Here is an 8,619-nt window from a genome sequence, read left to right on the forward strand (position 1 = left end):
TGAGGGACGCCAGCTTTAATTTCAGTTAAGTTGCTACGGAACTTTCCAATAGACACAAGTTGGTGCCTATGGCGCAAGAAATTTTTCAAAAGCCGCAAAAACGCACCACGAAAGCCTAGCATTGCAAGTTTCGTTAATAATATACTATGACTGACGCTGTCAAATGCTTTGCGGACATCGAGGAACAGTGCACACGCAATCTGATTGTGTTCGAATGCAGAATTCATGGTATCGGAAAAATCTTCAAGCAGCATCTGTGTGCCCCGATTCGGCACAAAGCCATACTGGCAAGGAGATAGCACGTTATGCTTGTTTAAAAAGCTGCTCATTGTCAAGTGCAGGTGTTTTTCAAGTATCTGCCCAATGCATGACAGGATTGAAATATGCCGGTAATTTTCTATTTTGTTGCGCGCGCCACTTTTAAAAAAGGGAATTACCAGTGCATTTTTCCGATTATCCGGAATGATTCCAGTGGTAATAATATTGTTTATAATGAGTAGTAGCACATCTTTTATTGCTTCGAAAGTTCTCCGCAGCTCTAATATTGAAATACCGTCAATTCCTTGAGACTTATTAGGTTTCAGACTGAAAAGGAGCAATTTCAGGTCGTGTTCCGAAAGCACAGGGAGAAAGGCGGATTCTGGGATGCTTGTTTGCAATGTGCAAATATTCAGATGAGGTCTCGCTATACCAGACACTTTTGAAAAAAGAAACGAGTTAAAGTCATTAGCGATGGTATTACAATTTGAAGAAAAACGAGACCACAATTTATCAGGACGATTAACGTTTACATCAGCACCTCTGATATTGTAATTAGGGACCATGTTTTTCTGATGTCGAAACGAGCATCCGTGAATTTTGCTCGTATGTTATTACGTTTTGCAAGACGAATCATAGCATTGACCTTATTTCGAGCCTCTTTGAACCGAAGCCGCAAAGCAGTACAATTAGGACTTCGCTTTGATTGCCTTTTATTGCCGCAAGTATTTCTGTCGCATCCATTTTCGGTCCAAATTACGTTGTTTTATTTTACACACCCGCGTAGCCGCAAGTCGGAAATTATTGAACAGCGTTACAAAGATGTCATAAGCGTCACGTGGAGGAACCGTCATTATAAAGTTATGCCAGTCGTGATTCATTACTAAATTGTCGAAGGCTATGGGGTCAACAATTGGTAATTGTTTTAATTCATTTGTAGCGACCAAATCATTATTTTTATCGGTTAAAGAACAGCAAACCATGTAGTGATCAGCAAGTTTCGTTGCAATAATGGCAGCTTTGACCATCGCGTTATGTGCACGTATATTTATATGATCTATGCAAGATTTGACAATACGACCTGAAAGGAATTCTTCACGCGTAGTTTCACAGATCGTGTTTTGCAAGCCCAACTTCGAAATGACGTCAAAATAATTACTAACTATCGCTGAAGAAGGGCGTAGAGTATCTATGTTGAAATCGCCAATCAGGCATACATGATCCATTGACGACATCGAGGCCAAGGCGGCATCAAGCTCAGCTACAAATAGGCGACCGTTGCAACACGGTGGGCGATAAACCACAAGCAAAATTATCGACAAGGAAGGTGCGCAAAGACGCACTGCCACAGTTTCGGCTTGGGAAAATGAGAATGTCAACTCATTTATTGCCCATGTGTCTCGAACGAAAACTGCTACACCTCCTCCCCTTCTGATTGGCCGAGTGTATGAAAAGGTTTTGTATCCAGCTATCTGATACTGACTGATACAAGCGGACGAAATATTGATCTCGGTAAGCACAATCGCATCGAAATACAAGTTCAAAGGAGTGAGTAAGACCTGAAAATGGTCCCAATGCTTTCTAATACTGCGAATGTTGACGTGAACAGCACGGAAGCCGTCACCTTTAAGACTTGGAAAAAAACTACAGACAACGTTAAGATTCGTACATGTCATAAATGCATCTTTGTTCATGTTCACACAATACTCTCAAGGTCGGACGCCTTATTGATATAAAGGACAGGTGCTTCTTCATCCTTCTTAGCCAGTATCCTGCCGTTTTTGGTCCAGACGAATTTGAAATGTTTGTCATTGCCTTTCAACCTTGCTAGCCGATACAGCTCCCGTTGTGCACGCGAAAGATTATCATTGAAGTAGAGCCGTGGAAAGGGGCTATCATGAGCAAGCTCACGAAGGACCCCTCGTGCACTGAGCCACTCCTGCTTGGCAGAGACAGTGTGCATTTGCACAAGGATTACAGGAATGGTATGGCTTCTTGCGGGAAGTCGGTGAAGAGCCGAAACATCGGTCGCCTTGAATTCCGAAATCTTTAGCTTCGCCGCATGTTCTGACAAAAAGGAAGACAAATCCTCGTTGGGCTTGTACGGCAGGCCATGAATCTGAAAATTTGAGCGTCGGCTGTATTGCTCCAAGTCATTAAGCTCAGAGCCAACCTTCTCGAGCAGCAGAGCCTGGGCAACTATCGTAGCTGTATCAACTTGTGTGCCCAGCTCAGTGACCGCTGTCTGGTTCGCAGTTACAATGGATGATACCGATTCATATTTCGCGTTAACGGAATCGAGCGACCCCTGTATTTCTAAGACAGTTTGGGCAGTTCTTTCTCCTGTGGCTTTGAAGGTCAACAGTTCCTCTACTCGACCAGTCAACGTTTCTACTGTAGACGTCAGCCGGTCCAGTTTGTCGTTTACCGTCAACAGCTGTTGTGCCAGTGCTGCATCATCCGATTTAGCACCTGCCACAGGCTGCTTGACTGCTTGCTTCTTGCATTCCGGGCAGACCCAAGATTCCCGTTTGGCTGATGACATTTTCGAGAAAGCTGACTCAGTAACCGTCGAGCAGTTTTTGCCCAGGTGATAGTCATCCTTGCACACAGAACACTTCAAAAACTTATCGTCTAGCGGCAATGGCTCAGCACAAATAGTACAGTCAGACATTGTTGTGCAGTCGGCGGCGGTGAGACAAAATTTAGAAAAAAGGGATGCGGGTAGGTGGTTGTTAAACTCACCTGTCGACATCAGAATAACAGATCAATACATGGCAGAGCTTTGCCGCCGACTGCGACGGAACTTAGCGGGAGCAGTCCTTTTGTAGGCGGTAGATAGACTTGATTGGGCAGGCCTAGACCAGGTGACCAGGGCGATGGGGGCGACGTTGGCCGACAGAAAACGGAGCCGGTGTTGGTCTGTCGGTGCCTTGATGCGCTGAAGCTGATCCAAGCAACCAACACGTGTAGATGAGTGCCCCTTGATAACTCGATCTGTTGCTCCGAATCTGTACGCAACCGGTCAACCTGTCGACAGCAGAATTACAGATCAATACATGGCGCAGCTTTGCCGCCAGCTTTGAACACATGTCATAATTATCCTAATCCTCAAACTTTTCGCTACTCGTCCATTCCTCTGAGTTAAACAGTTGCTCACCCTGTTTTTCCGTGCTCTTGAGCTTCTTTTTGACCTTGCTTGTCGAAGCGTCGCTGTCGGTTTGCCGGCTTGCTCTTTTTAGCTCGTCACGAGCTCTATTACACTCACTCACTCTGCCCCCCCGCCCTGTCCGTCTGTTTCGTCCGTGCTGGTTGCACTGTCCCCACTGTTTGTGGAGGTTATCCGCTCGTCTATGACGAGCCTGTCGTCGTCGGTTGAAGTTCCCGAAGCAGCCCCGTCGTCCTGTGCTGCGGTCGGCAGCGCAACGTGCACCGCGGCCGGCGGCGCGGCGTGCGCCGCCACCTTCCGCACGGCTGTCGGGTCGCTTCCGTCGTCTCCTTGCTGCGCGCCCGGCCCGCCGGGACGGAAGTCGGAGTGGGTGTCTGTCTCGTTTTCTCCATCCTTGCGATGCAAGCTCAGCTTTCCTCCCCCTTTGGGTGCCTGTCTGCTCCTTTGGCTTTGTTCGATGCTGTCGCCGCCTCCGCGGCCGTCTCCGTCACCATCATGGCGGCCGTCTTCTCCTCCGCCGCCATCATGTCTTCCCTCCTCCCCGGGCCGCGCCCGGCTGCTGTCGTCATGGCGGCCATTTTCCCCGTCGCCATCTTGTCTCCTTTCCGCCCCGAGCACTGCCCGGTTGCTGCTGTCATGGCGGCCGTCTTCTCCTCTGCCGCCATCTTGTCCCCTCGCGCTCTGGCTGGCGCCTCGCTGCCGTCTTCACTTCTTGCGCCCTTTGCTTCCACCGTTGTCGCCATTTGATGTTGCGTCTCCACCTCGTTGCCGTCACTGTGAGCTACCTGCGTATTTTGAGACTGCGTGTCTTCGCTCCTGGTATCGTCGGTGGTTTATGGGATTGCTTCGTCCACGTGCACCTCCATCGCCTGACTTCGCTCCTGGTCGCCATTCTTTCGCCGTTTGTGCAGCGGGGGAAAAGCCGCCGAAAATCCTCCGGCCGTCACCATCGAGTACGACTTGCGCGCAGTGCAGTCGGCCGTAGCGTGCGTCCCGCCGCACCGCGAACAACTTCGCACACAACCTTCCGTCGCGTGCCCGAACACTACAGACCTGTCACACCGCGGAGTGGCACACTGGCCTTGAAGTGCCCTTCCAGGCCGCACGGCCGGCACACTTTCGGCACCCCTCGATAATCAAAAGTGGCCCTTTGGCCGCTGACTCTCAAGAAGTTCGGCACTGGGTTGTCCATGCGTATTTCCATCTTGACGTACTGCAACCCCGTCCTTAGGTGCGGCTTGTCACGAAAGCAGTTCGAGTCATTGTTCATGACTTTACCGTAAGGTTCCCAAGCTTACGCCACTTCGGCGTCCGTAACAAATGTGGGCAAAAAAAAGACGGCGATGCTAACGTAATGTTTGTTCGCTGGCACGAGAGTGACTAGGTTGCTTCCTATGCGTAGAACGCTTGCGTCCGAAAGTTTCCTTACCGCTGCCTGGGTGTTGACTCCGATTTGAAAATCCAATCCGCCCATGTGCTGCACGCTGTACAGGTCGGACGTTGGGACAATGGCCTCTGCTGCATCGATAATGGCGTCGACCGCCGTGCCCGAAGGCACCCTGACATTGAAGTAGTGGTGGCGTGGTGGCGGCATCCCGCCTGAAGGATGAGCAGCTCGGTGACGAGGGGCCGCACGGCCCCCTCGCGCCGACGACCAAAACGCTTACCGTTGTCAGCTGGTGGAGGGTTTGGCACATGAGTGGAGGGTTTGGCACAGAACCCAGCCAACCATCATCATCCAACTACGCCACTCATGGTAAGCCCCCCCCCCCCCCCGAAGGGGAGTATTTTTTTTTTCTGAGTGGCGGCCCTTACCCCTGGGCATAGGGGGGCGATGGTCTGCCGTCTCTTCATTTCTGTGCAAAAGGGGAAAAACTGTTACTACCGCGATACTTACGGGAAGTCAGCCTGCAAAAGAGGAGAAGCATTAGTATGTGACAGAGATTTTTCCCCCAGCCTCCTCGAAAATTACTGCAGGTGAACACCAGGTGGAGATGAAGCCCTGGGCCCCAAGCCGCCGCTGCTCTCTTTGCTGGTGAAACCAGACCTCTTTCCGCACTTTTGCAAGTACTTCATGGAGGCCTGGCCGCCGCTCAGAGTGAGTGACAGCGCAGCGGGCCAGCCATACATGATATGAACATTCTACCAGGAGCAAAACGAACTGATTGATTGCTGCCCGCCGGAGTGGGTTGAGGAACCGCACTGTCTCGTAAGGGATACCAGGAAGATCAAATGTTTGGGCTATTTTGCGTAAGAGTGCCTGCGGAATTGCGCACTCCAAAAAGATGTGCATCGTGGACTCGGCTGCCCCACAGAACAAACAAAGTGCTCTGCGGTGCGCCGGAACCAATCCCACAGGTGCACGAGTGCGTCTGCTGTAGAAAAAGAGGCTCCCGCGCGCCAAAAGCCATTGGAAAGATGCCCTGCGGGGTTCTAGAAAGTCTGCCAGAATTAATTTCCATTTTGGATTCCAGTTTACGAGCGTGTACTGCTTCAAGTGAGGAGGGAGGCTGGGGGACAGTATCTCTGCCAGATCCTTCAGCGGCGACGCGAAAACGTTGATATCGGGAACCGCTTGTTGTAGGCGAAACAGGGCATTAGCTGCTCCATTATAAAACAGCAAAGGAGTACCAACACGAACGACGTTATTGCGGATGGAGCTCTGCATAAACAAACCAAGGCGAGTGCTAAGAAAATAGGACGCGAGACAACTGGTAAGTAGAATGTCACAGCCCAGTGCCACCTGCGTCCACTTCACGTGCAGCGCTGTCGCTAGAACTCCCACATCGGTGAGGCCGAGGCCTCCCTTGCTTCTGGGCAGCTGTACTATCTGCCTCTTGACCCTGTCCGGCTTGCCGCCCCAGAGGAAACAAAACACGATGCGCTCCGCCTCCAGTTTGGTTCGCGCGGGCACAGTCATGACTGAGGCGATGTAACTTAACAGCGTAAACAGCAAAGTCCGCGCGATCGTGGCGCGAGCAGTCACTGGGCAGCGCAGGGTTTCAAAATTACGAGCCTTCATTTGCAGTTTCGTTAACGCGCCATGCCACTTGCTGGGGTCGGGACCAGAAGCGGAGAAGCGATAACCAAGGATCTTAACTTCCGAAGCCACCGGCAGCCCATGTTTTGGTTGCGGTGGTGCATCCCGAAGGTACATCACCTAACACTTGGCGGTGTTAAGCCGCGCCCCACTGGCCCGGCCGTACCCTTCGATCACGTCCAGCGCGGAGCAAAGAGAGCTCTCGTCTGGAACGACGATCGTCAGGTCATCAGCGTAGGCGAAAATGGGGACGCGCGGGGCACCCGGCGGCAGCGGAAAACTACCTATGCGTGGATTGGAAGCGAGTCTCTGTAGAAGCGGTTCAATAGCCAAAACATACAGGACAGGGCTAAGAGGACAGCCCTGCCTTACCCCGCGAATAATCGAAAAACTATCTGAGACGCGGCCGTGGATGGAAAGCGCGGATGATGGCCCATTGTATAACGCGCGAACCATTTTCTGAAAGTTATCTGCTAGGCCCGCGTTGGCAAGAGTTTGCAAAATATACTCGTGGCTAACTCTATCGAAAGCCTTCTCCTGATCAAAGCTACAAAGCAAACCGGAACGATTTTTATTATTGGCCCATTCTAGCAAGTCTCTGAGAGCAAAGCCGTGCAGCTGCGCCGAACGAAATGGCCCGCAGCACGCCTGGTACGGACCGACGTTTGCATCTGTGTCAGCAGTGAGCCTTGTGGCAAGGCACTTGGCAATTAACTTGTAATCGCAATTGAGCAGCGTGATGGGGCACCAGGCTCGCAGATCGGAGCTTCTCGACTCATCCTTACACAGGAGAGTGATTAGCCCTTCCCGTTGAGACGCTGACAAAACCCCACCACTCAGCAGCCTATTCACAAGGGCTGTGAAAGGCTGCTTTAACTGCTCCCAAAACTTTAGGTAGAACTCGGGAGGTAGACCATCCGAACCTGGGCTACGATTGCGTTTTGATGTTCGGAGTGCTTCGAATAGTTCACCCTCGGTAATAGGGTTATCGCTCACGACGGGTGGGTCCTGTGGCCCTTCTAGGGGAAGCAGTTCAGGTGTTACTGCCTCCGCCGTGTATAGGTCAACGTAAAACCGGCGCGCTGCGTCCAAAACAGCGTCCGGCGTGCTCACAACAGCTCCTGAGTGCGGATCGATTACAGACGCAAGCGGCGGATTGGATCGCGCAAGCCTACGCCTCAAAATACTTCGCGAACACCAAGTTTCCAATGCCCAACGTTCGGCGCGAGCGATAGCGCGTAAGCCATCCCATCGGATACGAAGGAGGCGGCGATGCTCCCTTCGAAGCTCAACAAGTGCAGCGGCTACCCCAGGGCCGCAGGAAACAGGCGACGAGAGCAGGAGGATCGCGTCTGACACGACTTGAATCGCCGCGCGCTCCTCCTGCGCCAGCCGCCTGCCCCAGGCCCTGAGACACTCGCGCACTTTATTTTTAAAGTCATCCCACCGCTCCGCATCAAGACCCACCGAAATATCGGTCGCGAGGTGTTCTACCTGCACCACAACGCGTGGGTTCTCGAGCAGTCGCGGGTTCAGACGCCAAGGCCCTCGCGAGGATGGCACGAAGTCGGAATCCGCGAGGCGCAACGCAACAAACTGATGATCGGAAAGCGCCGAGGCGACCTTCCAGATGGAATGCAGGCGCGGGGCTAGCGACGGAGAGACATAGAACCGATCGAGTCTGCTCTGTACGACCCGGCCGGTCCAAGTCATTCCTGACTGGCCCCGCCGAAGTAATGACCAGGCATCGACCAGCCCCAGCTCGCCTACCAACTCCCGAAGCGCCGTGCACCCACTTCCAGGCTCTCGGCTTCTCCCCCTTGCATACGACACTGTTTTTCGGTCCTAAGTAGGGGCCTTAGTTATAAAACGATCCCTTTCTTAAAGATTGAAAGTTGTTTCTATCCCACAGTAAATATTTTTATATGTTTTGTTAAAGAATACTTTTTTTTTGTCTCAGATAATATACTGTTTTTCCGCTGTAGTAAGTCTACACTTTTTTATTTTCTTTCTTTATGTAGTTTCTCTATTTAAAAGGTATTTACAATACGTTATACATAAAATTATGTAATTATCTATTGCATAATTTTATTACGCCTCATTGCACAGCGCAGGCATGTTGACGTGGAACAACTTTAATAATAAATTGACG

The sequence above is a fragment of the Haemaphysalis longicornis genome, unplaced genomic scaffold (assembly GCF_048455015.1).
Source record: "Haemaphysalis longicornis isolate Haplotype H1 unplaced genomic scaffold, Haemaphysalis longicornis Haplotype H1 scaffold_13, whole genome shotgun sequence".
NCBI classification, from domain to species: Eukaryota; Metazoa; Arthropoda; class Arachnida; order Ixodida; family Ixodidae; genus Haemaphysalis; species Haemaphysalis longicornis.